The sequence below is a fragment of the Schistocerca serialis genome, chromosome 6 (assembly GCF_023864345.2).
Source record: "Schistocerca serialis cubense isolate TAMUIC-IGC-003099 chromosome 6, iqSchSeri2.2, whole genome shotgun sequence".
Classification (NCBI taxonomy): Eukaryota; Metazoa; Arthropoda; class Insecta; order Orthoptera; family Acrididae; genus Schistocerca; species Schistocerca serialis.
In genome coordinates, this window is record NC_064643.1 from 537,547,046 (window position 1) to 537,572,180 (window position 25,135).

General features: G+C 43.8%; 1 protein-coding gene across 1 annotated transcript in view; it reads right to left on the reverse strand.

The window, feature by feature from the left end:
- The window catches only part of LOC126484970 (potassium/sodium hyperpolarization-activated cyclic nucleotide-gated channel 2-like), a 343,363-nt gene that overhangs the window by 96,478 nt on the left and 221,750 nt on the right, over positions 1-25,135 (reverse strand). The window lies entirely within an intron of this gene.

Genomic DNA, 25,135 nt, shown 5'->3' on the forward strand with positions numbered 1-25,135 from the left:
ATGCAGAAATGAAATGATCGTGTGGCATTGACGGGAGGGAGGCTCCATCCTGGAAAGTTCGGCCGCCGAATTGCAAGTCTTATTTCAGGTGACGCCACAGTGAGCGACTTGTGTGTCAGTGATGATGAAATGACGACGACAGCACAACACAAAGTCCACGAGAGGAGAAAATCTCCAACCCGGACGGGAATCGAACCCGGGCCCGCTGCATGGTAGGCAAGCACGTTACAGGCAAGCACGTTACTACTCAGATAAGTAGGCGGAGAGCATATGCAGAAGAACATGGAAACAGTGCAACTGAGCGGCATTTCGGCCCTCCACCAACAGAAATAAACCATTCGCCAGTGGCGGGCTAGTAAAGAAGAACTGAAAAAAAATGAGGGAGACTAAATATGCAAATAGAGAATTGAATGCAAAATGACGATTTTCAGGAATTTTAAAGGTCAGTTCGGTTAGTCTGGCTTTGCAATATAATAATGAAAATGGTAAGAATGTTATTAAAAATGCTTAAAAATTAAGGTGCGTCTTATAGTCTGTTACGTCTTACATTTAGTAAAATACGGTACGTAAACCAATAGCGTTATTCGAGAAAACTGGTATCTTCAAGTGAAGAGGACATTGCACTCTAAATTTTTTATTGTCAATTTTAATAGTCTTGATTACAATGCACTCCACTCATAACCACATAACTGAGTTCGGAACTATTTTCAGATCGTAATTTAATAGTAACAGATACCTGAGACTTTAGACTGCGTTACTAATTACAGTGAAACTGTGATCGGAGATGGTTGTTGGCCAACCGAAATCTGTTATCTAGTTACTATTGGATTGTACGGCAATTAAAATTTGTAACCGATCATGTTATACAGGGCCTTAAAAAGTGTCGAATATTTTGAGAGGTGGTAGTACTCATCGAAACAAGAAAAACAATAGCAGTAAACATGATGTCATGAACACGTACTTTATGAGAGCTGAACATTTATTCGTAGGATATACTGAATATACATCTGTTTCCCTTCGGCATAATCTGACTTTTTATAAGTACAACAGTTGTTCATATCGATCAGGTAAGAGAAAGACACATACATTCAGCCGCTGTCACAGTTGTCTGAAATTGGTTCCTGGATTTTCGTCCATTAAACGTTGCACACGTTCCTCTATCTCAAGCGTGAGAAATCTGCAACTACTCCCACAGTTTACCTTTTGGGGCCTTGGAGAATGCATATGGCGCAAGGAAAGCCGATCGAACAGCTTACCACGCAGTTCTCTGTCACGTGGATATTTTTGAACGTAAAGGTTCGGCCTCGCAAGTTACTTCCATTTGCTAAACCATACCAGAAAATCATATCTGTCATGTCACTTGCAGAGCAGTGGGCTTCTGTTTCTTACAAGTGATAGGAAAAAGAAAAGGAAATGTACCGAACAGTTCATATGACATATAGCACAATAAGTCATGGTTTAATAAGAGGTGAGATTAACTTGCTGCACAGTAATATACTAAAACGAATCGAACCACAGAACTTACTACAGACTAACTAATGCCCAGATTAACCAAAAGTCTTTCAGATCCTCCTGTCGTCAAGTTTTCAGATCTCGGAAAGAGTGTTTTAAAACATGTGGTAATTCTACTTGTTTGCCTTGTTTTGATGAATACTACCGCCCCTCAAAGCATATGACATTGTTTTAAGATCCTGCATATTCCTTCTCTCTCTCTCTCTCTCTCTCTCTCTCTCTCTCTCTCTCTCTCTCTCTCTCTCTCTGTGTGTGTGTGTGTGTGTGTGTGTGTGTGTGTGTGTGTGTGTGTGTGTTGTGTCGGTATCTGGGCCGACACCGTGAAGTTGAGATGGCTGAAAATGAACTCAAGACTAAAGCAGCCGGGCGTGAAGTCTGGAACATGAGAACTTATAAATGAATAAGAAGAAAAGTATGTAGATGCTTATTACTTATCTTTTAATTGTTCTTTGGAATACATCTCTCTTGAATACTCGTAAGCTATAGGCACTGATACAACTGGCGCCTTGCTAGTTAGTAGCCATTAACTTAGCTGATGGCTATTCTGTCTCTCGGCTAATGAGAGAGAAAGGCTTCGTACAACTGGGCGGTAGCTAGGTTCTCGTACAACTGGGCGGTAGCTAGGTTCTCGTACAACTGGGCGATAGCTAGGTTCGCGTACAACTGGGGCGAGTCCACTCTCGTATCACGAGACCTGCCTTGGTGGTGGCGCTAGGTCTGCGATCACAGTGGCGACACGCGGGTCCGACATGTACTAAGTGGACCGCGGCCGATTTAAGCTACCACCTAGCAAGTGTGGTGTCTGGCGGTGACACCACAGTGTGTGTGTGTGTGTGTGTGTGTGTGTGTGTGTGTGTGTGTGTGTGTGTGTGTGTGTGTGTGTGTGTGTGTGTGTGTGTGTGTGTGTGTGCATGCGTCCGCGCGCGCGCCAGATTCTTAAGTGCAATTGCTTAGCAATTGACTATGATGACTGCATGTAGAATTCACTACGCAATGCTAAGGGTGAGAGAGAGAGAAGAGAATGGATGAAATTCGGCGTTGGTATTGAACCCAGTTCTGTCAAATAATATCTAAGTTATCTTCCTGATTAACACCTCTACGTTAAGTACAAATCACTAGTTACAGTGCCACATGCAGCAATGACACACTACGGAAAATGTTGAAGGTTTACCCAGGGAATTGGCACGAGATCTGGTGAACGGTAACTTCAAAATAACACTCTCTATCTGCCCCAAACTCCCTCCATTTTCCTGGTTATGCACATGGCTGCCACCAGCAGGATTCGAAATGGTTATCATGGAGGCAAGCGCCATCATTTAACCGTGTGCTAGCGATTTCGGAAACATAGGTGAGAAAGGGTATATCTAAAACTGCAAGACGGTAATGAGAGTGAGAAAGAAGGTATGGGAAATGCTGCAAGTAGGAGGCTTGTCGATTCAGATACAAGATTGTTTAGACAAGAAAGACTTCTTTTCCGAAATTGAAATAAATATCCTAATTCGCGATGACCTAAACTTATGGTGGCGCGAGGTAGTCGATAGCTCTCGTTTCGCCACCACGAGGAACATAGTGCCTGTTACGACAAACAAGGGATTTTCAATGATCAGGAGTTAGGAAACAGCTGAAACAGACTCAGATAGGAAGTAAAAGGCCTAAGCCAATACGCGCCGTGTGTTATCAAGTGCAGTTTACTACAAATACGAGGGGCGTTCAGAAAGTAAGCTCCGATCGGTCGCGAAATGGAAACGACTATGAAAATCCAATAAAGCTTTGCACAGATGTGTTGGGTAGTGTCTCTAGTATAACCCCAGTTAGCATCACGTCGCTCTTCTCATTTCTGAGCTCGCAGTGAGTGCGTAAAGATGTCTAGAAAATAGTGTCTGCCGCCAAGTACGAGGGCCTGGTGAGAAATTTCGCCTGAAGCTATGCAGCTAACATTACATAACTGTCGTGCTGTTTCGTCTTCACGACAATTCTCAGCCGCACTCTGCAGGGGCAATGAAGATGCTCCTGCATCGTTTTCAAATGGAAATGTTAGATTACCCACAATACAGTCCGCAATTGTCTCCCCCTGAGTTTCATCTCTGGTCACATGAACCGCTGTCTTTGAAGACAACATTTTGATACAGACAACGAGGTGTAGGCCAGAGTGGAGAATTGGCGGAAAGCACTGGCGGCTGCCTTCTATGATGAGGCTATTGAAAAGTTGGTACAACGCTATGACAAAAGTCTAAGTCAGAACGGCGACTACGTAGAGAAGTAGCTGAAAGGTGTAGCTAATTGTTACAAGTAAAACATTTCTGATGTTCACTGTGGTTTCAATTTGGCAATCAATCGGAGCTTACTTTCTGAACAGGCCTCGTATTTTTAAGCGTTGTAAATGGCGATCACTGTGAACCATATCTGCGAGTCATGCAAAGACTATTTACTCGGTTATCACAAGGTATGCATTTGCCCGTCAGCGATACATGATTTCAGCATGGCCGATAGACATCTCACTCTTGTGTTGTGTCTGCAACCGTTTTATTACTACGTTTATTAGATTCTGCGTATAAAGAGCAAGCCTGTTCCTGGTTTTCTAGGCCTTAGGGGCTCATCTTCCCGCTTGTTTGCCATGTTAATATCCGAAGCTGCCGTATTCATAGGTAATAGGCCAACCGGTCTGTCTGCCACATGCAGAACTCAGGTTTGGTCCTTGGTACTGTCAGAAATATTTTCTTGTTGGGAAAATTGAAACGGGAACACAATACTTCATGAGGAGAACTGAGGAGCTACCTGAATGAGAAGTGGTGGCGTCTGGGTCTGTGAAGCTGACAAAGGCCTGGAGAGAGGTGTGCTGAGCCTAAGCCCTTCACACAGCTCTGAGTGAAGCCACGGTGGGGTCGCTATTATTAAAATTACTTTATAAGATTGCAGTGGACAGATTAGAAATTACTACGGTAGGGAGCAGCGGAAGTGGCGGGTGGAAGGGGTAAGTCAGTTCAACTGTACTTCTTTTTTAAGTGCCAGTGAGAAACTTTCGGGCTAGTCCAACTTGATCTGATCCTGTGAGCACATGCTGTTGCTACAGTGTCGTTTCTGCCACAGGTAGCTTTGCAGGAAGCAACGACTTCCGAATTAACACCTACACTGAAGAGCCATAGAAACTGGTACACCTGCCTAATATCGAGTAGGGCCCCCGCGAGCACGCAGAACTGCCGTAACACGACGTGGCATGGACTCGACTAATGTCTGAAGTAGCGCTGGAGGATATTGACTCCATGAATCCTGCAGGGCTGTCCATAAATCCGTTGTAGTATGAGAAGGCGGAGATCTCTTCAGAACAGCACGTTGCAAGGCATCTCTGCTAAGCTCAGTAATGTTAATGTCTGGGGTGTTTGGTGACCAGCAGAAGTGTTTAAGCTCAATAGAGTGTTCCTGGAGCCACTCTGTAACAATTCTGGACGTGTGGATTGTCGCATTGTCGTGCTGGAATTTCCCAAGTCCTTGGGAATGCACAATGGACATAAATGGATGCAGGTGATCAGACAGGATGCTTACGTACGTGTCACCTGTCAGAGTCGTGTCTAGGCGTATCAGGGATTCCATATCACTCCAGCTGCACACGCAACACACCATTCCATAGGCCATACGAACTTGAACAGTCCTCTGCTGAGAAGCAGGGTCAATGGATTCATGAGGTTGTCTCGATACACGTAGACGTTCATCCGCTCGATACAATTTGAAAAGAGATTCGTCCGACAATGCAATATGTTTCCAGTCACCAACAGTCCAATGTCGGTGTTGACGGGCCCAGGGGAGGCGTAAAGATTTGTATCGTGCAGTAATCAAAGGTACACGAGTGGGCCTTCGGCTCAGATACCCCTTATCGATGATGTTTCGTCGAATGGTTCGCACGCCGAGACTTGCTGATGGCCCAGAATTGAAATCTGCAGCAATTTGCGGAAGGGTTGCACTTATGTCACGTTGAACGATTCTCTTCAGTGCCGCCCGAAGTGGCCGTGCGGTTCTAGGCGCTGCAGTCTGGTACCGCGAGACCGCTACGGTCGCAGGTTCGAATCCTGCCTCGGGCATGGATGTGTGTGATGTCCTTAGGTTAGTTAGGTTTAACTAGTTCTAAGTTCTAGGGGACAAATGACCTCAGCAGTTGAGTCCCATAGTGCTCAGAACCATTTGAACCATTTTTTTTTTATTCTCTTCAGTCCTCGCTGGTCACGTTCGCGCTCTTGCAGGATCTTTTTCCGGTAGAAGTGATGTCGAAGACTTGATGTTTTACCGGATTTATGATATTCACGGTACACTCTTGAAATGGTCGTACGGGAAATCCCCACTTCATCGGTAGCTTGGAGATTCTGTGTCCCATCGCTCGTGCGCCGACTGTAATACCACCTTCAAACTCATTTAAATAACCTGCCGTTGTAGCAGCAGTAACCGATCTGACAACGGCGCCAGACACTTGTTGTCTTACATAGGCGTTGCCGACTGCAGCGCCACATTCTTCCTGTTTACACATCTCTGTATTTGATTACGCATGCCTATACCAGCTTCTTTGGCGTTTCAGTGTATGATTGGTAGTGTTAAAATGCCAATTCATGCTACTGCCTGCACGGCTTTACAATAGTTTTTCGTGTTCGGCCAAAACCGACTCTGTAGATTCTGGTACCTTCAGTACTTTCCCCTTTAGCCACAAGTTTCACTGTTGCCTAGTGATAGCATTATATCCACTTGAAATCAGGACGGAAAATAGTGATGGATATTTAACATACTCCGGCAGAGAGCTATACGCAGATATTTTGTGATCTGTAGGGCTGATTGCTGTCATTCTGAAGAAATGTTGTGATGTGTGACATTTACACGCCCCATTAAGCCGTATTCACGTACGCCACATTCCCTAAGAAATAGCCAGTAGAGAAGCCCTTACGCCTTCACTTATACGCAGTGTACGAAACGCAACCTCTCGGCAGTATGCTTGGATGGGACGTGGCTGCACGGTTGTCTCTTGTTGTAGACCGTGAACTTCTAGCGCGACTTCTCCCGCTGACCGTGACTTGGGTTGGCTTTTACTGCCACTAATCGTCATTACAGCAATTGCTCACTCGTTAGACGTCTTCAGGCGGCGCCATTTCCCAGCTCGTGAGGTTACGAACATGACATGCCCACTTCACTTCATCTTTACTCCGAACAAAGTAAGTTTTCTTTCGTCTACGGGAGAAAACAACAAAAATGTAGTCATACAGGTTCCAAAAGATGTTTCTGCCTGCAGTGGATACTGCTTTTGATGTCTGATGAGTACCGAAGCGTCATCAGAATGATAAACTCATTATTTCAAACTCGAAATTTCAAAGCGTTTGTAGGGTGTCTTGGGTAGTCACAGAACAACTTGCCGTTATCTGTGCGAATCCCAGTCCACTTACTAAGAAGTATCACAATAGTGTAGTAATTTTAGTACTGAAATGCATGAATGCTAATAGCAAAATTTTAACATTCATTTTCCTAATATAATATTACAGCCGTCATTTGTTCTAGTGTAATGTAAAACGCAGGGAGGAATTTGATGTGCAAACTTTATTCTACAGGGACCTACACGGATACACTGTAGCATGGTAATGGCACGCATAATTTCTCGATATAGTTACCAAGCACACTGAAATAATCTTTCCATGAATTTATTAAGGTATCGCTGCCTGCACAGAGTAAATCTGCAAAAAGCTCCTGTAACGGTGCTATAAACGCTTAGGCAACCTAGAAACAATTTGTGATTCGCTAACACTCTATCTTAATTTCGGTCGTCCGTATTTATCTGTCTCTCTTACAGTCCGTATGCAATGAGCTGACAAAAGTCAGGGGATAACTCCCAGTGTCGTGTCGGAGCTCCTCTTGCCGGTGTAGCGCAGCAACTCGACGTGGCATTGACTCAAAAAGTCGTTGGAAGTCCTCTGCAGAAATATTGAGCCATGCTGCCTCTATAGCTCTCCACAATTGAGAACGTGTCGCCGATGCAGGATTTTGTGCACGAACTGACCTCGATGATGTCCGAGAAATTTTCGATGTTATTCAAACTAGGCGATCTGGGTGGCCAAATTATTCGCTCGAATTGTCTAGTATAATCTCCAGACCAATCGAGAACAACTGTGGCTCAGTGACATCACGCATTGTCATCAATAAAAATTCCACCGTTGTTTGCGAACGTAAAGACTATGAACGGCTACAAATGGTCTCCAAATAACAGAATAGCCATTTCCAGTTAGTGATCGGTTAATGTGGACCAGAGGACCCAGTCCATTCCATGTAAACACAGCCCACACCATTGTGTAGCCACCACCAGCTCGCACAGTGTCTTGTTGACAACTTGGGTCTGGCTTCATGGGGTCCACGCTACACTTGAATCCTGTCATCACCTCTTACCAATTGTAATCGGGAGTTATCTGACCAGTCCACGGTTTTCCAGTGGTCTAGGGTCCAAGTGATACGGTCACAAGCCCAGAAGAGGCGCTGCAGGCGATGTTGTGCTGTTAGGAAAGGCACCAGAGTCGGTCGTCTGATGCCATAGCCCATTAACGCCAAATTTCGCAGCCCTGTCCTAACGGATACGTTACTCGTACGTCCCACACAGATTTCTGCAGTTATTTCACGCAATGTTGTTTGCCTGTTAGCACTGACAACTCTACGCATATGCAGCTGCTCTCCGTCATAAAGTGAAGGCCGTCGGCTACTGAGTGGTTCGTGGTAAGAGGTAATGCCTGAAATTTGGTATTCTAGACACACTCTTGACACTGCATATCTCGGAACATTGAATTCCCTAACGATATCCGAAATGGAATGTCCCCTGCGTATACAGGGTGTTTCAAAAATGACCGGTATATTTGAAACGGCAATAAAAACTAAACGAGCAGCGATAGAAATACACCATTTGTTGCAATATGCTTGGGACAACAGTACATTTTCAGGCGGACAAACTTTCGAAATTACAGTAGTTACGATTTTCAACAACAGATGGCGCTGCAAGTGATGTGAAAGATATAGAAGACAACGCAGTCTGTGGGTGCGCCATTCTGTACGTCGTCTTTCTGCTGTAAGCGTGTGCTGTTCACAACGTGCAAGTGTGCTGTAGACAACATGGTTTATTCCTTAGAACAGAGGATTTTTCTGGTGTTGGAATTCCACCGCCTAGAACACAGTGTTGTTGCAACAAGACGAAGTTTTCAACGGAGGTTTAATGTAACCAAAGGACCGAAAAGCGATACAATAAAGGATCTGTTTGAAAAATTTCAACGGACTGGGAACGTGACGGATGAACGTGCTGGAAAAGTAGGGCGACCGCGTACGGCAACCACAGAGGGCAACGCGCAGCTAGTGCAGCAGGTGATCCAACAGCGGCCTCGGGTTTCCGTTCGCCGTGTTGCAGCTGCGGTCCAAATGACGCCAACGTCCACGTATCGTCTCATGCGCCAGAGTTTACACCTCTATCCATACAAAATTCAAACGCGGCAACCCCTCAGCGCCGCTACCATTGCTGCACGAGAGACATTCGCTAACGATATAGTGCACAGGATTGATGACGGCGATATGCATGTGGGCAGCATTTGGTTTACTGACGAAGCTTATTTTTACCTGGACGGCTTCGTCAATAAACAGAACTGGCGCATATGGGGAACTGAAAAGCCCCATGTTGCAGTCCCATCGTCCCTGCATCCTCAAAAAGTACTGGTCTGGGCCGCCATTTCTTCCAAAGGAATCATTGGCCCATTTTTCAGATCCGAAACGATTACTGCATCACGCTATCTGGACATTCTTCGTGAATTTGTGGCGGTACAAACTGCCTTAGACGACACTGCGAACACCTCATGGTTTATGCAAGATGGTGCTCGGCTACATCGCACGGCCGACGTCTTTAATTTCCTGAATGAATATTTCGATGATCGTGTGATTGCTTTGGGCTATCCGAAACATACAGGAGGCGGCGTGGATTGGCCTCCCTATTCGCCAGACATGAACCCCTGTGACTTCTTTCTGTGGGGACACTTGAAAGACCAGGTGTACTGCCAGAATCCAGAAACAATTGAACAGCTGAAGCAGTACATCTCATCTGCATGTGAAGCCATTCCGCCAGACACGTTGTCAAAGGTTTCGGGTAATTTCATTCAGAGACTACGCCATATTATTGCTACGCATGGTGGATATGTGGAAAATACCGTACTACAGAGTTTCCCAGACCGCAGCGCCATCTGCTGTTGAAAATTGTAACTACTGTTCTTTCGGAAGTTTGTCTGCCTGAAAATGTACTGTTGTCCCAAGCATATTGCAACAAACGGTGTATTTCTATCGCTGCTCGTTTAGTTTTTATTGCCGTTTCAAATATACCGGTCATTTTTGAAACACCCTGTAGCTGCCAATACCATTCCGCGTTCAAAGTCTGTTATTTCTCGTCGTGTGGCCATAATCTCGTCGGAAAGCTTTCACGTCTGTCATCTGAGTACAGATGACAGCTGCCCTTTTATAGCTTGTGTACGTGTTACTCCGGCAATCTGTATGTGTGTATACCGCTATCCCGAGACTGCTGTCACCGTAGTGTAAGTCACTGGATGTTGGGTTCTTGAAGCGTTGGTCTAGTACTTCCCACATAAGCGCCGCAATGATTCAGGTGTGTTGGCAAATGAATGTAGCTGTTCATCGTCTTGAGAGAATAACCATTTTCAGTCATTACGATATTGCTACTTTTGACCAATTACGTGAATGCAGCCCCCTTATAAAAGACAGGGGAGACCACTGGAATATCATATGCATCGGCTCCTGGCTGAATATTAACGTTTTGGTTGTCTGAGGCAGCATCAACGTGAAATTTGAAGAACCAGGTGTATCTTACGGATGTGAGAGATTTTGTTATCATTCTTTTACAATCCCCTGTAAATCATGAAGAAAACATTGGCTCAATGATAGTACATGTTAATACGCATACGTAAATTTCCTTCTCACATGATGCCAATGAATAGAGATGGCTATTTGTAGACGCTTTGTTATGTACTGCTAAATGATAAATATCGAACACATTTAAAGCTTCAGAAGTACAATTAAGTTCATGTAATCAGTGCAGGGGAGTGAAAGAAGTTATCTACAGATAGACAGCATTTGGAGGCAGTGAAAATCAGGCAGCATCCTTTTCGATAAGTTCCTGTCTTCTGGCAACACATAATTCACAGGAGACGTCTTCTTGTAGGTGCGTGCAGAAACGAAAACCAATACCGCTGCCTAATGGAGGCTTCCTTTCAGGCAAACAAAATGACAGTCAGGAGTATAAAAAGATCGTTGTTATCTGTACTTCGCAATACTGAGAACCCGTTGCAAGCAGGGGAGAAGATTAAGATGAATGTAAAGAAAAATATACGAGAAAGGTAAGGAAAAGAAAGATAATGATAAGCTTCACCTTGTATACCTTGTATGTGTAGCTGTGACGACACTTGGAAAATGTTCATCATGCAACAAGCCACACTCTTAATCAACATAAAGACCAGCAGCTCATATAATAGTCACGTGTCTAGTCAGATAAACCTTAGATCACTAAACGGCGAGCCTTTGAAGATATTAGCGTGCAGAGGGACAGAATGACACTGAAGCTGTGTATATCTACTACAGACACAAGTAAGATACTCAAGTTGAGGAATTACACAAGCTTTTTAGAACACGTTTTCAGATAAACTGGACCTTTCATACGTAGACACGAAGAATAACATGTGAAATGTTGGCGTCCTTTGCTTTACTTCCAGAGTTTAGTAGAACTGAGTTTAGTGTGACATGAACAGTCAAAATTATGATGATGACTGTGTCCATGATCTAAATGAAATAATTAAATGTAGATAGTCCGATTATAGCTGTTGAAAATATTTATTGCAATTGCAGTTTCGACATTTTGTCATTTTCAATCCTAGTGGCTCATTAAAACCTACTACACAACGTTGGGTCATGACATGCCGGAACACATTTCCCAGCGGTCTTAATGAAAACACACATGGTTGTACAGCGCTTTAACATACCATGTTAGCACGACCCATATGGCGAGCATATAAACAGCATTCCACTCACACAAAAATAAAATCTTCATCCACAACATACACAGAAAAGAAACGCACGTTGCATGAGCAATAACCATATTTACATCTACATTACTAGTTTACAATTCACAATTAAGTACCTGACAGAAGATTCATCGAACCACCTTCAAGCCGTTTCTCTAACGTTCTTCTCTCGAACAGCACGCGAGAAGAACGAACACTTAAACCTTTCCGTGCGAGCTCTGAGTTCTTTTATTTAACTGACTATGCATGTGGGCGCCGAGAAAACATTTTCGCATTCGGAGGAGAAAGTTGGTGACTGAAAATTCATGAGGAGATCCTGCCGCGACGAAGAACGCGTTAGTGATTGAAATTTCGTGAAAAAAACCTGTCGCAACGGAAAACACCTTTGTTTTAACTGCCACCCCAATTCACGCATTACAGCCATGGCACTTTCTTCCCTATTTTGCGGTAGTACAAAACGAGCTGTCCTTTAAACTTTTTCGATGTCCTCTGTCAATCCTATGTGATGAGGATCCCACAACGAGCTGTAATACTCCTGAAAAGGACGGACGAGCGTACTGTAAACAGTCTCTTTAGTAGACCTGTTGCACTAATTGTTTTGGAAATAAATCGCAGTCTTTGTGTGCCTTTCCCCACAACATTACCCATGAGATCATTCTAATTTAAATTATTCGTAACTATAATCATTGATTATTTAGTTGAATATGTGTTTACATTCAGACTGCTGGGAACTATGTTCCCGCACGACACTACTTAACGTTGTAGGGTGGGCATAAACATCCCCCTGTACTTGAAAACGACAAAGTGCAGAAATTACAACAGCACTAATGAATTTTAACAGCTATAAGCGGTTTGACTACATTCACTACTAACAGGTCACTTGCAGAGCGACGTTTTATTTTATTCCAGGCCAGTTGTCTTCGAATAAGGTAAGAGGATGAAAAAACGAAGATGATTGAAAGATCGTATGTCTGGGCATTCTCTTGTAATAAAGCATTTATTGTGTGATGAAGAATAGTTTTGACTTAAGTACTCACTGCTTACGTACAAAAATAAAGTCGTATGTCATTATTATCTCGATGATTCAGAAGGTGCTGTTTAGGCGCCTGAATAGCTTACGCAGTGGCTCTTTTGTCCTCCATGTGAAATTGCTTTGTTTCTATCGCAAGTGATTCTCCTAGGTGAAAGTGGGTATGTGTGTATACCTAGAAGGATGGTAACAATGAGAAGGACAGACTGAACAGAGTTCTGAAGGTAGTCTACAGCTCTTGAATACCACCGAGGAGCCGACTAAGGTTAGCGTCCAAATATGATGGAGGGATCACATTAACTGTGTACAATGCTCTCATTCCATGGGAACCTCCGAAGAAATTTAGGATTTATATTAGGACGTCCGCGCGAGGTTTGGTGGTTACGGGGTGGTTACCACCACCATTTCTCACCTTGTAGATTAAACGCTGACGAGGAAAAAACAATCTTTTCCCTGTCTGGTCTCGCACAGACTACCTATGGCGGAGCTTTTCCACCACGCAATAGGCAGATTTTCGCCAGTGGGAGCAATAGCAATTCGAAACAGTTGTGATTGTCGGCGTATACCAATTGCATCCCACATCGTTATCACTCCAAACCTCAAGTTTGAGGAAACTTCAAATCATGAGTTGTTCAGGCTACAAAGGTCGCATGAATTCAGTCAGTGGCATGCTAAGTAGAGACAGGTTGTTTGCTGGGTAAAATATAACGCATATTTGGTTAACAAACCGAGTGTATGACTGCTGTGTTTCGATTTACGTACGTACTAGAATGGCATGTTGAGTGAATGGGATGCGTTGGGAATATTTCAGTATCAGTGTTAATTGTAATTCACTAGACAGATACAGTTTTCAACAGCTCTTGGTACGCCTAAGAGTCAGATATGGGAAAGACGAGCTTTTGTATCAAGACAACACATTATCACTTGTTGTCTCAAACGTGGAGCCGTTCTCACATCGCAGTGTGTGTTGTTTCTGCACTGATCTGCCTGATTATAGCTTTCAAAGAACAGTAAACCAAATGAAACAATTTACAAATTGAAAATCAGACGTAATTAACGCTGCAGATCAGCAGTTTGTTTTGGCAATGATGCGGTTTATAAAATGGTTCAAATGGCTCTGAGCACTATGGGACTCAACTGCTGCGGTCATAAGTCCCCTAGAACTTAGAACTACTTAAACCTAACTAACCTAAGGACATCACACACATCCATGCCAGAGGCAGGATTCGAACCTGCAACCGTAGCGGTCGTGCGGTTCCAGACTGTAGCGCCTTTAACCGCTCGGCCATTCCGGCCGGCGATGCGGTTTATAAGTCTGAAATTGTTTGTTTATATTACCTGAGGAAGGTGGATTAAATGGAACCTTCAAGGCGTCCGTTTCTACAGCCACGTCATTATACAGGGAATAATGGATGTAAGAGCAGATTTTTTTTTATGTGGTATCTTCATATGTACACACATCACTGTGTTCGTTGTTTTCTCTCTGCATCGAACATCTTTCCACAAACACTACCAGATGATTCCTGCATGGTCGTAATTGCACCACTAAATGGACGAAGCCTATCAGTATAGACCGATCACTTTGCGTCCATGGCTCCTCACGTCAACACCGGACCTGCTGCCCACGGGAAATTAAACATTAATGTCTCGCTCTAGCGACGTGTACTTGGAGGCACTAACGAACCTAAAAACATACAACGTGTAATAGCTATAATTATTAGTCTGCAAATGAGGTAAATACCGATGTAATGTTGTTCAGTATACCGTTCTCAGTCTCCAACAGAAATACTGGTATATACAGGGTGGTCCATTGATCGTGACCGGGCCAAATATCTCAAGAAATAAGCATCAAACGAAAAAACTACAAAGAACGGAAGTCGTCTAGCTTGAAGGGGGAAACCAGGTGACGCTATGCCTGGCCCGCTAGATGGTCCTGCCATAGCGCCATGTGGGGGAGGGGGGGGGGTGTTGGATTGTTTTGGGGGAGGAGACGAAACAGCGAGGTCATCGGTATCATCAGATCAGGGAAGGAAGCGGAAGGAAGTCGGCCATGCCCTTTTCAAAGGAACATTCTCGGCATTTGCCTGAAGAGATTTAGGGAAATCACAGAAAACCTAAATCAGGATGGCCGGACGCGGGATTGAACCGCCGTCCTCCCGAATGCGAGTCCGCAGCTCGTGGCCGTGTGGTAGCGTTCTCGCTTCCCGCGCCCGGGTTCCCGGGTTCGATTCCCGGCGGGGTCAGGGATTTTCTCTGCCTCATGATGACTGGGTGTTGTGTGCTGTCCTTAGGTTAGTCAGGTTTAACTAGTTCTAAGTTCTAGGGGACTGATGACCATAGATGTTAAGTCCCATAGTGCTCAGAGCCATTTGAACCATTTGAACCGAATGCGAGTCCAGTGTGCTAACCGCTGCGCCACCTCGCTCGGTGCGCCATCTGGTTTCCCCCCTCAAGTTCGACGAGTTTCGTTCTTTGTAGTTTTTTCGTTTGACGCTTATTTCGTGAGATATTTGGCCCGGTCACTATCAATGGACCGCCCTGTATACCCGTTACACCCTCTATATGACTGTTGTACTTCGAAGAACACCCGGCTAATCAATTCAGACAAAAGAACAAATTCTTGATAACGCTATCTATTTCACTCAGCTCTTAAAATATGAAAAATAACGGTATTTTTTGCAGCATTACTGCTACTTATTTGGCCAAGTGTTTAGCGTCACCGATTTGTCAGTAGACTGGTATTTGACTCAGTCAACTATCACCGGTTCTTTCGGGATGGGAAGTCTGGGCCACAGTCCATCCAGCTCCCTCAGAGCCACAGAGAAACTACTTCAAGAAATAAGGTTCAAATGGTTCAAATGACTCTGAGCACTATGGGACTTAACAGCTGAGGTCATCAGTCCCCTAGAACTTAGAACGATTTTAACCTAACTAACGTAAGGACACCGTATACATCCATGCCCGAGGCAGAATTCGAACCTGCGACCGTAACAGCAGCGCGGTTCCGGACTGAAGGGCCTAGAACCGTTCGACCACAGCGGCCGGCGAAGAAATAAGGGGCATAGCACAATGAATAACAGTTTGTACGCCAGACGGATCAGAAATTTGAAGCCATGAGATAGTGTGAGTGTCTTTTTCGCATACGGCGTTTCTAGAGACCGCCCATTTTACCATTCTGAATCAATCACTCTCTGTAAGTCCTATGAATAAAAGCTACGTCCAATTCCTTTTCCACACTTAGTACGAGCATCTACGACCTAGTTTGTATTGAATATTGACGCAACTGAAGATACACTACCGATGGATGGCTGTGTGCTAGTCTCGTTGACCTATACAGCACAAACATCTTACCCTTTTTTATACGTCATCTCCATTTCGTAGGTTTTTGCTGCTGCTGTAGCATTAACGGCACAGGCACTGTGCTACCTGGGAAGCCGCGCAGGCGTGTGTTATGGCCCGGGGCCGGCGGAGAGCAATAACACGACCGCCACGGCAAACCCCTGTCCCACGCCTCCCCCCGCACTTTAATCAACACGGCCAATTTATTAAAGTGCCGTTCGTCACAACAAAAACCTCGTGAGCAGGTAAAGGCCGGAGGAGGGGGCTCAACTTTCTGCCCATACTGCTGTTGCGTCGCGCGATGAAATTTAATATTCACTGCCAAAACGTACGGACTGCCGGCTTTCGTCCTAGCCGTTCCCAGGCTAAGCGGCCATACGTCACTGCTGCAGGACGCATTTTACAATCTCCGTGGCTTTCAGTAGTATTGCCTGTGAAAGAAATTTCTTGTTAGCGCCTTTATTCAATCTCTTGAATACGTTTGTCACTGACGCGATCTACTGCAGCGATCGGGGATAAACTGACGCTAAGAGAGAAGCAAGTTCCTTCGCATAATCTGCATCGAATCGTACATGTATAATCCATCAGATCCAAGAGCGTTACCTCTGTTGAGCTGTTTCATTTATTTGGTATTTCACTGTCATTTATCTCAATATCCATCACTTTTGTGCCCTTTTGAAAATGGAAGGAAGAACCATTATCTTCTCGAGTAATACAACGAACTCCAGTGTGGAATTTCGAACCAAATCCAACACTTTGCCTTGAAGTAGCTCCTGCGTTATCTTTACCAATTGTAAGTAGGCTGTTTATGTTTTCTTATTGGCAACGTTATGTAGCGCTCTGTATGAAAATCACTGGCTGTGCTGTGTGCAGTCTGTGGCTAGTTTGCATTGTTGTCTGCCATTGTAGTGTTGGGCAGCGGCAGCTGGATGTGAACAGCGCGTAGCGTTGCGCAGTTGGAGGTGAGCCGCCAGCAGTGGTAGATGTGGGGAGAGCGAGCCAGGATCCCTCGCGTAGCACTTACGAACTGATGACGGTTGCACGAAACAAGAAAAACACAGTAAGTCGGAAGAGAGCGTGGAGCTATGACTTTGCAAATGCCTCGAAATAAAGGTAAGGGAAGATACCTAATAATAGGTGGGGAGTGCACAACTGGAAAAAGAAATGCACCGAGGTTCCACACTTAAACCTAGTCGACCACTGTGTCTGTAATTGGAGAGCGAATTGCATCTTACATACCAGTATAAGGGACGGCGCTATGTGGAAACAGTCCCCAAACATTTCATTACGTCAGAGATGTGACTCTGGTGTGTATAGCAGGAGATTTCTAGGAAAAATGTTCCGCCTGCTTTCAATTACGGAGACACCTCAAAAGAATATAATGCACTAAATCACCCCTGTGCGAGTGCAGCGCAGAGGACACTAAACTACATCATCGGCTGCCAACTGAGATTACAGGAAACAGCTCGTTCACTACTTAGAATTTAATTTCTGTTCTACACTGTTTTTGTCGTTCATATAGCAGATAAAGGCTAATACCTGATGTAAGGAGGGAAAAGAAAGAACGTTGCGATAGGTACGAGCTACAAGAGAATTACTGATAAAAAACGAGTCACTGTCAGAATTGCAAGCTGTAATGGATTCTACTATCGGTAGCTGTATGACGTATTCAGTCTCATCCCTTAGGCATCGCTTGTTCTCTGGAACATTCGGAGCTGACTCACATTTTCCAGCAGGAGGCATAGTGTAGTCTTGCTGTTTCGTTCAAAGCACTACCGGCCACTCACCTTTATGCGAGGCGAGGGCAATCACTGTTCAAGTTTCGTGTGGAACGCTCGTAGGCAGTCGAGCCACACACACAGAAAATATCTGTTTGCAGACGCTGATAAAATGAGAGTTTGCAAATTTCTCGCCGCATATTAGGGCAATAGTATGTGATTTATCGGTTTATTCATGGGGGTTCGTCTAATTATACACGAAATCAACAGACAAATCAGCATCGTCTTTCTTAAGCACAGCATCCGTTGTCGGGCTATATTATTACGTGAACAAAGGCAATCGTGAATTTTTATAGCGTGATAGTTGAATCCGAAAAAGCAATAAAGCAATGGCAAACTTCAGTTTGAAAGTGGAACTAAATTTAACCGCTAATATGGGCATGGTTGCATGTGACCATTGTTAGGAAATATGTTACTTACGAACTTAAGTAACGAAGTAAGTGGTATGAACTGTTATCCTTTGATAGTAACCGGAAAGTTGAATTGAAGAAGAGATGAATTTAATATTCAAAAGAAAAGAAGCAACTCTTCGTTTTAGCCAACACGGTGAAGCATCGCACGAAGCGCATTCTCTCATTAACACTCCCTTACTCACGTCGGATGCGGCAAAGAAAACTCTTTCAATTGAGAATCAGCAAGTTACGGTGGGAGGGAGGTTGCGAAGTGAAAGGAAATATGTCGAGAGCCATAAATAAAATTTTATTTTCAATTTCGCAGGCGTGGTAAGATTCGCTAATTTCAAATAAAACCAGCTCTGTCGCGGGGAATCTAATATGCTATTTAAGAACGACGTGAATTACACTTTTTACATGTTTTAACAAAACGTAAACGCGTTAGAGACAAAGTATTTCTTTTTCTCTACAACTTTCCCCGTTCTTTGTATGGGATCACTGATCTGAGAAAACGTTACTGCTATGGCTTTGGCGCTAGTTCCTATGGCCCGACGCCAACGGTACCTTAGTGTGTGGCATGGCGCGGCGCAGGTAGCTTTATGAATGGGATATCTGCATATCGGGTAAGTCGTGTCTCGTGCATTTTCATATTTTTCAGGCAGTTTCACTTCACGCATTTTAGGCGGAAGTAAGATAGCCAGATCAACGGCCGTGTAACTGGATATGAAACGACACCTGAAGTCATAGCGTGGCCAATTTGAGTCGTTAATCCGGCGTAGAATTTCAGTTCTTATCTAGATCACGTACCCGATTCTAAAAACCAGCACTCGGCGCTTAGTTTGCAGCGAAATACCGGGTGCTGAGGGAGTACACTGACCAAATCACTTTCGGTACGGTAATAGTGGAGATGTAAATCTGATCTTAAACTTTGTTTTCGCATTCCTCTTCAAAGTGTAGTGATGTAGATGTTGTAGATATGGTACTGTATATAATTAACGAATTTATTATTATAATATTCGTTTTTGAATACAAACTACAAAGTGTTTTGTCTGTTTTTCAATTGTTAAATGTACGTCACGCGGGTACGGCGAGCGCTGAAGACTATACTTGGCCCAGATACAATACACAACTGTTCCACAGTCGTCCACCGCAAGAACAACCCTGTGGTGATCATTATCAGATTACGAAAAGAATAAACGAATGTTCAGTATAAAGCATGTCTACAAAAATGGATTCCCTCTCTTCTAGCCCCCTCTAACGCAGAGTTCAAGCTATGAAACGAATTAAGACTTTTGAATTTTTATTAGTGACCTAACTCTGTATATCGTTTGTAAACAGAAACCCAGTTACAGTGTTTATGAAAAAAACTTATAACTATTGAATGGTGAGCTCTATCTCACATATATACAAATTAGATTAATTCAGTTACGACAATTATGGAATTTTAATTAACTGGCTGGTAGTACTTTTTCCTTTTTTCTTTAACTTTGAGGGACGCTAAAAGCCAGAAATATAACTTTGGTTTTACAATTCTTCGACTACGATTATGTACAGAAGAGAACTTTAATGTTTGAAGGGATTTATATAAACGATAAGTACACAGCCCGGTTGTTGTTGTTTTGTTGTTATGGTGTTATGGTCTTCAACCCGAAGAATTGTTTGATGCAGCTCTCCATGATACACTATCCTATGCGAACCTCTTCATCTCCGAATAACTGCTACCTACACCATTATGAATCTGCTTAGTGTAGTCATCACTTGGTCTTGCTCTACGATTTTTATCACCCACTCCTTCCTACTTCCCTCCAGTACTAAATTGGTGACCCACTGATGTCTGATAATGTGTCCTATCAACCGATCCCTTCTTTTGGTCAAGTTCTGCCACAAATTTCTTGTCTCTTCAATTCTATGAAGCAACTCCTCAATAATTACGTGATCTACCCATCTAATCTTTAACATTTGTCTGTAGCATTACATTTCGAAAGCTCCTATTCTCTTCTTGTCTAAACTGTCTATCTTCATGTTTCGCTTCCATACATGACTCCACACAAATACTTTCATAAAAGACTTCCTAACGCCTAAATGTACACTTGATATTAACAAATTTCTCTTCTTCAGAAATGCTTTTCATACTGTTGCCAGCCTACGTTTTATATTCTCTCTACTTCGGCCAACATCAGTTATTTTGCAGCCCGAATGGATAAACTCATCAATTACTTTAAGTGCCTCGTTACCTAATGCAATTCCCTCAGCATCACCTGATTTAATTCGGCAACTCCACTATTATCTTCGTTTTGCATTTGTTAATTTTCACGTCATATTCTTCTTTCAAGAGACTGTCCATTCCGTTCAACTGCTCTTCCAAGTCCTTTGCTGTCTCTGACAATTACAGTGTCATCGGCAAACCTCAAAATTTTTATTTTCTCTCCATTAACTTTAATTTCTACTACAACTTCTTTTGGTTTCCTTTACTGCTTGCTCGACGTGCACACTGAATAACTTCAGGGATAGACGACTCTCACTCTCTTCTCAATCACTGCTTCCCTTTCATGCCCCTCGAGTCTTATGACTACCGTATGATTTCTGTACAAGTTGTAAGCAGCTGTTCGCTCCCTGTATTTTACCCCTGGTACCTTCAGAATTTCAAAGAGAGTACTCCAATCATCAGTGTCAAAAGGTTTTTCTAAGTCTACAAATACCATAAATATATAATTTTGTCTTTCCTTAACCTATATTCTAAGCTAAGTCGAAGGGTCAGTATTGTCTCGAGTGTTCCTACATTCCGGTTACCTGAAGAATAATCCTATGGTATTAATGTAGGAAGATATTAATTTCAAGTATAACTGCTACCACAGAAACCAATGATCTGTAGATTTTGAGTTCCTGTTTTAAACAGCATCGTTGGTTGCCTGGGCGACGAGGGACACCAATAACTGAATTTACGACGATTTCTGAAAGTGCCTATTGAAGTGCATTTTCTTTTATTTACCACATTCATCCTCAAATGAGGCGAACATGTGGATAGTCACAAAATTAACAATACATATCCAGATAAGTTGTGATGCTGTTTCGACATCACACGATCATGGCCTCATAAACTACACTCTTTATTGAATTTTCGTAATAAAAAGGGGCCCGATTCATCTCAGAAGTCATATCTTACCATAACTACACTGCGAACGGTATTGATTCAGTGTGAAGTTATGAATTTTATGTAGACGCATACGTTTATTTTTAAGTAAAAGTCTGCAATTAAAAAATTAAACCAGAGGCTGAAAATACCGCTTCAGTCGTAAATTTCTTTTTATTAACACGACCTGTTTCGGGCTCTCATTAAGCCCATCCTCAGGTGTCGCAACTGTGCTGTGGCCGCCGCGGTGAATGTTTACTAGGCGCGGTGTGCTGCCCATGAGCGCTCATAGGTAGCACACCGTCTTCCGCTGTGGCCGAGCGGTTCTAGGCGCTTCAGTCCGGAACCGCGCGACTGCTACGGTCGCAGGTTCGAATCCTGCCTCGGGCATGGATGTGTGTGATGTCCTTAGGTTAGTTAGGTTTAAGAAGTCCTAATTTCTAGGGGACTGATGACCTCAGATGTTGAGTCCCATAGTGCTCAGAGCCATTTGAACCGTTTTGGTAGCACACCGTCCCTAGTACACGTCCACCGCGGCGCTCGGGAGCCACAACACAGTTGCGACACCTGAGGATGGGCTTGCCCGAAACCGGTCGTGATAATAAAAGAAATTTACAACTGAAGCGGTATTTTCAATCTCTGGTATAATTCTCAGTTGTGGATGTTCGCCCAGCAGGACTGTTTGTAAAAAAATTAAATGTAAAAATAATTGTAATACACATTGAATCCGTTGTTATACGGTATGAACACTTGCCATGTCATAGCCCTATGAGCTACAATTCCCTCATAGTTCATTATAATGGAGTGTAAAAACAATTCAGCAGCAGTTAGACTAGGTAATTACCGTCCCATGCGTAGGTGCCGATACCATCACAACACGAGAGGTTATGTTTGGAGTGGTGGCGTGACAGAAAGGCATAGGCTGCTAATGAATGATGTCGCTTTGTGTACAGTGGTGAATCGCGTTACTGCTCTACTCCGGAAGACCATCGTCGGCGAGTATGCAGGCGGCGTGGATACAAGTCCCATTCTTCCAGTTGTTTAGGAGATACAGCGGCATTACTCCTGGCATCATGATGTGGAGAACCATCGGAAATGATTTTAGGTCACGGCTCGTGCGTTTGAGGTAAAGTGACGGCACAACGGCACTTGATCGTCACCTTGCTTCTTCAAGTGCTATTTCTCATGCGCCATTATCGTGGTGCCATTTTTCAACCGGACACATACGGCAAGTGTCTTTTGAACAGTGTGCGTCATTCTAAGGTAATCTGGTGGTCGAGAAGATCTTCACGTGTGTTCCCGTTAGAACATACTGTGTGGGATCCGCAGGGACCTCAAAATGGTTCAAATGGCTCTGAGCACTATGGGACTTAACTTCGGAGGTCATCAGTCCCCTAGAACTTAGAACTACTTAAATCCAACTAACCTAAGGACATCACACACATCCATGCCCGAGGCAGGATTCGAACCAGCGATCGTAGCTGTCGCGCGGTTCCAGACTGTAGCGCCTACAACCGCTCGGCCACTCCGGCCAGCGCAGGGACCTGAATCGTATCCCAGCGCTAGTGTTCGAGAGATATCAAGTACCAGTCAAAAGAGCTGTACTCCAACTTTCTTTAGGAGAGTATACAAAGGCTTTGTGATACCCGTCGCAATAAATTATTGCATGGGGCCAGGTTAGAGAGGCTGCGACGTCAAATCGATAAGTGGGTTCATACTGCCAAGCTCTTTGTACTTTTGACTCGATTTTGTAACCACTGAAATAACATCACACATTCTCTCAATCAATGAAGTTTCACATCGTTGGCTTATCTCCTTCTGGGTGTTTCACTTTTTCTGTCAGGCAGTGTTACATAGGATGATCCCGTTTCACGTCATAGGTATATGAGCATTATAATGAAAGGTCAGAACAAATCATCCATGGCAACTGACACCCATAACATTGGCAGTTAACTGTGAATGAAATCACTGGAAACATGTTGTATGGAGACTTTGTCTCATTGAAAATCTGATCGAAGCTCCTTCTATTTCGGGTGTTGTGTTGTTGGACAATATATTCAACGAATGCTATCGGACAGCGTCCTAGAAATTATTACTGCCGGGTACTCACTGCTGCACGGGTACGCTTTTACTTCTTCCTTTGCTACGGATAATTAGTAATGTCAAATATACCTGGCCGCTAAGTGGTTATAAGTGGAGCTGCAGTGCTTCACTGGACAAGTATGTAATATAACTAGCAGCGTGTTCTCACCAGGGTGAGAGAAGCAGAGGAGTCACAGCGGCATGGTCTGCCTCTGGGAGATACCGCTCGGACGAGAGACTGGACATCTGCTACTTAGTCGCTCTTACACATCATAAGCAACTTGCCCGGCGCTTCGGCAGGAAAAAAATAAAAAGTGGAAAGACTGGGCCTTAGCGTACTGTCGATGACGAGACTAAGTATAACTGTGATCAACCCGAAGGTTGGTCTAAATGACGCTGTGTTTTAATATCAACCATTGATTAGAAATGGCTCGCCTTGTTCCACGGTTGAGCTGATTACATAGTGTCCAGCAATTCACCCTGGTCTTAGGACCCCGGACCGAGCGAGGTGGCGCAGTGGGCTTATATTCGGGAGGACGGTGTTCAAATCCCTTTCTTGGCATCCAGGTTTATGATTTCCTTGAATTTTGCAAAAACTGACAATGTCCTCAGAGAAAATCCGCAACCATAGGTTGTAAAATTGGTTTCTTACTGTCCGCCTCGTTTGCTTTTTTTTTTTTTTAAATGGCCGGTTTATGTTCAACGTGAACCATCCTCAGATCTGCAGACAACAGTAAACTAACTAATCAACAAATACTCCATGAAATGTATAATGACATTTTCTACACCGTCACTAAACATCAAATATATCAGAACGTATTTCATTGTATCGGTTACAAGAGTATTCCGTCTAAGTTATAAGGGAAATTTACACGTTACGTCATAGGATAAAATGCAGTGACTGCAGCATACAACACATAATGCAAATGGGGAGGAACTTCGAAACTAGATTCGGGGAGCGCAAATACTCTCAAAACAAAACTGCATTTGCGGCACATGTAGCAACTTTAAATCCCTCAATCACCAACAGTGATCAAAATTTGGACATCCTACACGTAGCTCAAAAGGTAGTATTCCTTAACGTGTTGGAGGAACTCTAAATTTACACTTACAAAAAGCAAGATCAGAATTTAATTTTGAATGACTACAGCGAATTCAATCACAATGCCTATTTTAACACTCTTAACGACTTACTAAATAGATGATTGTTATATGTGCATGTTCAAGGCGGTAGGGATGAGAAAGTGTGTGGTGGGACAGCTGTAACATACCCGAGACCGGCAAAGTGACTCGCCTACACACGCTGGAGGACATCAGACGACTGGTCGGCCCGCAGCTCAGCACCAAAACAGCGTCCACACGAGAAAGCAAGCCACGACGAAGACAAACTTGCAGCAACACCAGGATACGGACGCCGTCTCACTTTTTTTTTAAATTAAAATTTACAAAATCGTTCAAATGACTCTAAGCACTATGAGACTTAACATCTGAGGTCATCAGTCCCCTAGACTTAGAACACTTAAACCTAACTAACCTAAGGACACCACACACATCCATGCCCGAGGCAGGATTCGAACCTGCGACAGTAGCAGCAGCGCTGTTCCAGAATGAAGCGCCTACAGCCGCTCGGCCACAGCGGCAGGCTAAAATTTAGACTGAGGTGACAAAAGTCATGGGGTAACGATATGAACATGTGAAGATGGAAGTAGTATAGCCTACACAACGTATAAAAGGGCAGTGCTTTGGCGGAGCAGTCATTTGTTCTCAGGTCATTCATATGAAAATGTTTGCGACCTGATTAT